The following is an 8475-nucleotide window of genomic DNA, read 5'->3' on the forward strand; positions in this document are numbered from 1 at the left end:
CATTATCTATTCCTATTTTTTGTCTGTATCCTAGATATTTATAGGCATCTGTTTTTCCATCGCTTCTATGCAGTCGCTGTGGTTATCCAATATGTAATCTTCTTGTTTAGTGTGTTTTCCCTTGACAATGCTATTTTTCTTACATTTGTCTGTTCCAAAAGCCATATTTATATCACTGCTGAATACTTCTGTTATCTTTAGTAATTGGTTGAGTTGTTGATTTGTTGCTGCCAGTAGTTTTAGATCATCCATGTATAGCAAATGTGTGATTTTGTGTGGGTATGTTCCAGTAATATTGTATCCATAATTTGTATTATTTAGCATGTTGGATAGTGGGTTCAGAGCAAGGCAGAACCAGAAAGGACTTAAGGAGTCTCCTTGGTATATTCCACACTTAATCTGTATTGGTTGTGATGTGATATTATTTGAATTTGTTTGGATATTAAGTGTGGTTTTCCAATTTTTCATTACTGTGGTTAGGAACTGTATCAATTTAGGAACTACTTTGTATATTTCCAATACTTGTAGTAACCATGAGTGGGGTACACTATCAAAAGCTTTTTGGTAATCAATGTATGCGTAGTGTAGCGACCTTTGTTTAGTTTTAGCTTGATATGTCACCTCTGCATCTATTATCAGTTGCTCTTTACATCCTCGTGCTCCTTTGCAACAGTCTTTTTGTTCTTCATTTATAATTTTGTTCTGTGTTGTATGTGTCATTAATTGCTGTATAATGACTGAAGTTAATATTTTGTATATTGTTGGTAGGCATGTTATGGGGCGATATTTAACTGGGTTTGCTGTGTCTGCTTGATCTTTAGGTTTCAGATAAGTTATTCCATGTGTAAGTGTATGAGGGAATGTGTATGGGTCTGCAATGTAACTGTTAAATAATTTGGTTAGATGTCAATGTGTTGAGGTGAACTTCTTTAGCCAGAAATTTGCTATTTTATCTTTTCCAGGGGCTTTCCAATTGTGAGTAGAATTAATTGCTTGGGTGACTTCATGTTGCAAAATTATCACTTCAGGCATTTGTGGTATCATCTTGTATGTGTCTGTTTCTGCTTGTAACCACCGTGCTTGCCTGTTATGTTGTACCGGGTTTGACCATATGTTGCTCCGGAAGTGTTCCATGTCTGTTATGTTTGGTGGATTGTCTATTTTAATGTGTGTGTTATCTATTGTCTGGTAAAATTTCTTTTGGTTTGTGTTGAATGTTTGGTTTCGTTTCCTTCTATTTTCACTTTTTTGTATCTTCTAAGTCGTTTGGCCAATGCTTGTAATTTCTGCTTCTTTTCATCTAATTGCTCTATCGCTTCTTGTTGTGAGATTTTACCTATCCTTTTTCGTTTTTTTTTCCTGACATTTCATTTCTTATAAATTGTGTTAGCTATCCGATGTCTTTTCTCAGTTTTTCTATTCTGATCTGTAGCCTGTGTTGCCATGCTGGTTTTGTGGGTTTCTTTGTGTGTTGGTTGGTTCTGATCTCTGCCTAGTGTGTATATTTAGTGTAGTGAGTGCTCCTATATAAACCAGTAGTTGTAACTCTTCCATAGTTGTGTTTTCATTTATTTTGTTGTGTATGATTGTGTTGATAGTTTTTATTGTTGTTTCGACTTGTGGGTTATTTGGCGGTCTATGCAAGAATGGTCTAATGTCTGTATTTGTGTCTTTGTATTCTATATATGTCAGCTGAAATTTTTCTTCTATATCGAACATGTGTGTCACTTCTTGTTCTATTTGTGCTTGTTCTGGTGGCTGTCTTAAGATTTCGTTTTCCTCTGATTGTTTAATTGATACGTGTTGTCCTTTGTTTGTTTGCTCTGGGATGTTTGAGTCCATTACTGTATTTTCTTCTTCTGATTGCACATTATTTTGTTCCAGTATTTGTTGTACTTGTTGTTTGATGTTTTCTAATTCTGACTGGGGTATCCTGTTATTTTTGATTATTACACGGATCTGATCAGCTTGTCGTCGTTCTGTTAAAAATTTTAATTCTGGGTATCTGGTAATAAATGTTGTGTATACTTGTGATCTGTATCCAGTTGTGTTGGTTCCTAGGTTTGTTGCTTGGTAATAACAGAACATGAGGTGTCGATTAACTTCATCTGACCATCTCATCCTCTGTCTTTGTTTTCCTTCTAGGGTGGTTGCAGGAAGCATATCCTGCAAAACACCTCTATTTGGATTTAAATCATTTTCCAGTTGGCTAGCAGTGTCGTTACCATTGTGGGCGGGCATAGGGTTCAAGCGTCGTCCCCGACCATGATGGCGCTTGTCCGAGGCTTCTTTAGTTCTGTCCTGAACCAACTAATCACACTAAAAGGGGGGTTAGCCCTATTAGTGGTTTGTTCTTTTCGTCGCCTTTTACGACTGGCAGAACATACCGGAGGCCTATTCTTTTCCCAGGCCTCCACGGGAATTATTATTATATTACAGTAGTTGTATAAACTTGTTAATGAGCATAACTGTTATACAGTAGATGCTATTAATTTCACACTCTCAAATTTGTCTGAATCTAAAATTTGTGAACACGAGTTGCCACTGCTTACAGTTCAGAATCTGGTTTCTGAATCTCTGTCTTACCGTTACATAATTGATTTGAAAACTTCCAGTGGCCCCACGTCTCTTCCACATACACGACCTTCTTTCCTGATTCTTAAACCACGCTAAGCAATGATTAAGTTATGCTTTGAGCAAAATAATTCTGGGCGGCTTCCTCTTTCATTCCTTCGCCCATTCTATGTTCTCCTACTAGTTTTCTTTTTCTTCAGTTTCCTATTATCAAATTCCTGTCACTCATCACAATTGAATCTTCATCTCTTTTTAATTATCTGAATAATTTCCGTTATCTCTTCATACACTGCATTACCCTATCCCATTTTGTAGTGATAAAATTGTACTGATTTGGCTTGCTCTGCACTTCACTAATTCCCAATGTATCTATCTTCATACGCTCCATTTCCCCTTTTAAGTTCTCTAATCTAACTACCGCATTAAGGGATCTTATGTTCCATGCTCCGACCCTCACAATACCAGTTTAGTTTTTCCTGAACACGACATCATTCAGAGGACGGCACAACGCTTAGAAGAGGCAACTGGTCTACTAAATAGACTGCCCACAGTACTGTTATACATCCTGCTCTGGAATGTTGCTGTGTGTAATGGGATCCTTATCAGATAGATAGATTTGGCGGAGGATATTGGAAAGGTTCAAAGAAAGGTAGCTCGTTTTGTATTATTGTGAAATAGAGGAGAGAGTGTCACAGATACATTACGTGAGTTAGGGTGGTAATAATTAAAACAACGGCGTTTTGCTTTGCCCCGAGATCCTATCACGAAATTTCAATGAGCAACTTTCTCCTCCAAATCCGAAAATATTTTGTTAGCGCCCACCTACTTAGGGAGAAATGAAAATCGTAATAAAGTAAAAGAAATCGGAGCTCGCACGAAAGATTTAAGTGTTCGTGTTTCCGGCACACTGACTGAGAGTAGAATGGTAGCGAAATAGTTTGAAGTTGGTTTGATGGTCCTTCTGCCAGGCACTTAGTTGTGAATATCAGAGTAGTCATGTAGATGAAGTACTATTTTATATCCGAAATATTTTGCCTGAGAGGAGCCGGCCGCAGTGGCCGAGCGGTTCTAGGCGCTACAGCCTGGAACCGCGCGACCGCTACGGTCGCAGGTTCGAATCCTGCCTCAGGCATGGATGTGTGTGATGTCCTTAGGTTAGTTAGGTTTAAGTAGTTCAAAGTTCTAGGGGACTGATGACCTCAGAAGTCCCATAGTGCTCAGAGCCATTTTTTAACCTGAGAGGATGACATCATTTAACCATACAGCAGCGCAGCATGCCCTTGAAAAACAGTCATGGCTGCATTTCTCCTTGCTTTCAGCTGTTCACATTATCAGCACAACAAGACCTTGTTGACTAATATTACAACGCCAGATCAATCAGTCATCTAGACTGTTGCCCCTCCAACTACTGAATAGGCTGTTGCACCCTTTCAGGAACCATGGGTTAGTCTGGCCTCTTCACAGACACTGCTTAGTGGTTGCACCTACGGTATGGTTATCTGTATCGTTTCGTCTATTAGGGTCATTCGAAAAGAAACGAGCCGAAGGGTGGAAAATTAAAACCGCTGAAGGGATCATGATGCCATTGCCTACGGAAGAAAGTTAGGTCTCTATATAAGAGTGCTAAGGCCCTAAACTCGCCACTGGAGGGACATGGGTGCACAAACATGTGACGACACCACGAGTTGGTGCACGCAACTACTGTCTATTGCACTCATTATTGCTGAAAATAAAGAAATTGAGGCTTCAAAAGAAGAGCGAAGAGGTTAGTACATTTCCTGACAGGAGGAGGATTGTGAGGAACAGAAATTCATAGGAGAATGGCTCAAGTATAACTAGCACTGAATGTACATTACAATTCTGATACTCAATTCCACTTCTGGGGCAATGTTGCCACTGTAGCTCACCGGTATTCAATAATGAGGGAATCCACATTCTGGATAATGCTATCGGTAATCAGGTGTAGCGTTCCAGATCGTGCGTCGTCAGTCAACAACATCCGTCCGTCCTTGAATCGCTTAAGCCACGCTTTGCACCTTGCAATGGACACCTGTCCCGCTATCCTTCCGCTGTAAAGAAACCCACTAAACCCCTTTTCCATTCTTTTGAAGCCTTCATTTCTCTGTTTTCAGTACAAATAAGTGCAGTGGGCAGTTGAAACGTGTACGTGCTCGCTCTTTCGTCACGTGAGAGTCCCTCCAACTGTGAGTTAGCCTCTCAGTGCTCTTGTAGGGGAGGGTCCATAACTTCTTCCGTAGGCGATAGCATTATGGTCCCTTCAGCAGTTTTCATTTTACAGCCTCCAGCTTGTTTCTTTCTGCGTGGCGCTAGATTTATAGCTCATTTAAACGATATTTTTCAGTAATATTTAATTCTTATTAAACCTATCTTACAAATTACAAAATTGGTTAAATCTATGTAGCTCCTGTCATATTAATACAAATAAATCAACCTGTTGATTGGAGTCTAAACCTTTGAAACGAATTGTGGAAATAAATTAAACAGTGACTGGTAACAGTAAACCTGTTTCATTCGATATCAATAACAGTCACAATAAAGCCTAAAATGTTCTCATTTGAATGTCCTTCCTATATTTCATTTAGCAGATAGAGTTTCCCCCATGAGTCACATATGCGGCCCTAACACATGATGCAACATTACTATAAGCCTCTAGTATATTTTCGTGATAGATGTCGCCTGTCTACCAACTTTCAGAGTTTGTTAGGTTTGATATTACAGCCTATTGACACCACCATAACTACATCATATGGACTGATGATGATTATGATTGATTTGTGGGGCACTCAACTGCGCGGTTATCAGCGCCCGTACAAATTCCCAACCTTTCCTCATCACAATATTGTCAATTTGATGAATGTTGATGAAATGATGAGGACAACACAAACACCCAGTCATCTCGAGGCAGATGAAAATCCCTGACCTCACCAGGAATCTAACCCGGGACCCCACTCTCGGGAAGCGAGAACGCGACCGCGAGACCACGAGCTGCGGACTCATATGGACTGATAGCTGTAGATGGTTACATGACCAAGTCTGTATCCTACAGGTAATTTGAAAGAATTTCATCGTGACTTTAGTAGAGCAGTTTGACAGTTAAGACAGGCAGATCGAATTATACATAAGACCCTTGATCACACTCGCATGAAAAACATTACTACAAGAGAGGTGTCGTGCATCATGGCTACGTTTACTGTTGAAACAATCAGGGAGATTGCCTTCTGCACAAAATATTACTCCTCCCACAAACACCTTGTGAAATGGCTGCAATGAAGAATTAGAGCTGATTTGTAGGTTTACCTGTCATGTGTTAATGTAGCCTCCACCACACACTGTGAGGTCACATGAGTGTGTTATGTTACAACATCGTCTGGAAAAGAAAATTTATGGTGCATTTAACTATTATCCATGTGGTAAATTCTCGGAGTCCATCTCTGCAGGACATTGTATCAAGGTGAAATTATTATTTCTCATTCATTGGACCAATAATGTGACAGTGATAGGTATACTATATTAAGTTGCACTTATCTGAGAGAAAGTCCTGGTATCTTCTGTATTAAAGAAATGTGAGAATGGACCTGCAAAATTACAGCCATTATCCTTAACATTGACATGCTGTTAATCAAGGATGAAAGGTAACAGGCAGATTCCATATTCCTAGATTTCCAGGAAGCATTAGACAGTGTCCACCGCAGACTGTTAATGAAGATCCGAGAATACTGATCAACTTCCAAAATATGTGAGTAGTTCAAAAACTTAAATAATACAGTGAAGTTCCAAAGAAGCTGGTATAGGCATGCATATTCAAATACAGATATATGTAAACAGGCAGAATACGGTGCTGTGGTCAGCAACACCTATGTAAGACAACAGGTGTCTGGCATAGTTGTTAGGCTGGTTACTGTTACTACAGTGGAAGGTTATCAAGATTTAATTGAGTTTAAATATGGTGTTCTAGTTGGCGCACAAACAATGGGACACAGCATCTCGAAGGTAGCGATGAAGTGAGGACTGCCAGTTGCAGTGTCCCAATGAAATGTAAAAAATAAAATGCTGTCCAAATTAAGAGGATCCTTGCAACCTACAACATATACCATCCAGTGGCACTTCTTTCCATTTGAACTGGTGTGAATTTAGTTTGCTAAATAACACTGCATTGTTGATGGAACAAACATCAATTGGCGTGGAAGGGGGGGGGGGGGGGGGGCGGGAGGTGAACTTTGAAAGTTTTTGCTTCTTAGATCACACTGTGCAATTGAACGGCACTGTTAAGTAAATTCTTCAGGAGAAAGAAAAATCTTTCCATGCTAAAAACGTGGAAGACAAGGAAACATAACCTGTTTCAGTTTCACTCCACAGGTTCATATAGACACTGTTTTCATCTTCTAAGTGAATACCCAAGTTCATACTGCCTAATTGTCCACAGTAACACATTTTCGGATGCTCTGGACTCTAGAGAATATACATATATCTGTTGCTGTAAATCAAATGAGAGGACGCTGGTGTCTGAAGTAAAACCTTCTGCATTAGTACTATTACTCAGCATTCAGTGTTGAGCAGCTCCTAACTGGTATTCATGAAGTTCTAACGATTTCTCAGTGACATTTCTACACATTGGGTCCTCACTGGCTCATAAATCAATGAGTTTGGAGTCACAGAACATGTATCTGACCTTGGATGGACAAAAGAAAGATTGAATTCCCTGATGAATATCTCATGAAATCACTGATTAGAATTGGAAGGAGTTTCATTGAATTCAGTTCCGTACTTAGTTTTGTATCCATGATACAATTTTGTGACATTTAGGTCATGTAAAAGGTACATTTTACTGAAGTTGTCTTTTCTCCAATGACTTTGAGGAGGGATGGAAGGGAGATAATTTTTTCCTTCAATTGTCCAGCTCTTTTTAGTCAGCTGCCACCTCATTTGTCACTTAGATTCACACTTCCTGATATGATATTTTGCTGAAGGATTTGTACTCTTCTCTTAGTGACACTGAAGGTTACAGAAAAAAAAAGAAGAGAGAGAGAAAAGGGGGGGGAAAAAGAAGAGAGAGAGAAAAGGGGGGGAAAAAGAAGAGAGAGAGAAAAGGGGGGGAAAAAGAAGAGAGAGAGAAAAGGGGGGGAAAAAGAAGAGAGAGAGAAAAGGGGGGGGGGGAAAGAAGAGAGAGAGAGTAGGGGGGGAAAAAAAAGAAAGAGAGAGAGAAAAGGGGGGAAAAAAAAGAAAGAGAGAAAGGGGGGAAAAAAAGAAGAGAGAGAAAAGGGGGGAAAAAAGAAGAGAGAAAAAAGGGGGGGGGGGAAAAAAGAAGAGAGAGAAAAGGACAAAATAAGAGAGAAAGGGAAAAAAAAGATAAAGGAAAAAACCATACCTGTACTTTGCAAGTAACAGTTGTTGGCAACATACCTACATGTTCAGTCTTTGGCTGTCTGCCACTGTTTCATATTTCCCATGTCTCCTGAGAAAAGTAACGTGAGTCACACATCTTAAGTGTGCTTTCGGATCATTGTAGGTATGCAAGTTAAAACTTTTGAAACAATGTAATTATATGTTGCTGTCTAGTAGCTCTGCATGAAGAATGACATTTGCAAGTCACCTAACACATGCAAACAACCTCTGTAGTATCATTATATCGTACCAATAATATTATGTACCAAAGAATACAAATTATGAAACTTCCTGGCAGACTAAAAGTGTGTACTGGGCCAAGACTCGAACTCTGGACCTTTGCCTTTCGTGGCCAAGTGCTCTACCATCTGAGCTACCCAAGCACTACTCACGACCCATCCTCACAACCTTAATTCTGCCAGTATCTCTTCTACATTTATTCTGGAAATACAAATTATGTTTTAAAAGCTGAAAATACTAAAATACCTGCTGTTGTAA

This window comes from Schistocerca serialis, chromosome 3 (assembly GCF_023864345.2).
Source record: "Schistocerca serialis cubense isolate TAMUIC-IGC-003099 chromosome 3, iqSchSeri2.2, whole genome shotgun sequence".
Lineage (NCBI taxonomy): Eukaryota > Metazoa > Arthropoda > Insecta > Orthoptera > Acrididae > Schistocerca > Schistocerca serialis.